We start from the raw sequence: 742 nt of genomic DNA on the forward strand, positions 1-742 counted from the left end.
TGTATTTTTAAAGTAAGGTCCATAAAGGTATAGTTTACAAAAATAATATTCACCCCTTTAAAGTACAGTTTTATGAGTTTTGACAAATATATTTGGTTGTATAACCATCATAGAACATTTCTGTCATCTCAAAAATTCCTTCAGGATCCTTATAATCAAGATCCTTCCTTGGTTCCTAGGTCTGGCAATCACTGATCTGATTTTATATGTATCATTTTGCCTTTTCAGAAACTATAATGTAAATGAAATTAGATAGTATGTAGCCTTTAATTCCTGGATACTTTTACTTAGTATAGTTTTTGAGAGTCATCTTTGTTGTTGCAAGTATCAATAGTTCAGTCTTTTTTAAGACTGAATATTATTCCCTTGCATGGATTTGTAGCTTTTTTGTTTTGTTTTGTTTTGTCTATTCACCAGATGAAGAATATATGGAGTTTTTCCAGTTTGGTACTATTATGAATAAAACTGCAAGAAACATTCTTTCAGGTCTTCGTATGAACTCAAGTTTCCTTTTCTCTTGGGAAAATAAATGCATGGGAATAAGATTATGAGTCATAGAAAAGGTGTTTACATGTCTGACTTCATAAGAATCTGCTCATACCAATGGAAATTAGTGGGAATCCCAGTTGCTCTACATCTTTATCTACACCTAGTATTACCAGTCTATTTAAATTTTAACTAGGCATATATGTATATAATATGCATACATAATGTGTGTATATGTATAATTTGTGTATATATA

Source organism: Chrysochloris asiatica, unplaced genomic scaffold, assembly GCF_000296735.1.
Source record: "Chrysochloris asiatica unplaced genomic scaffold, ChrAsi1.0 scaffold00011, whole genome shotgun sequence".
NCBI lineage: Eukaryota > Metazoa > Chordata > Mammalia > Afrosoricida > Chrysochloridae > Chrysochloris > Chrysochloris asiatica.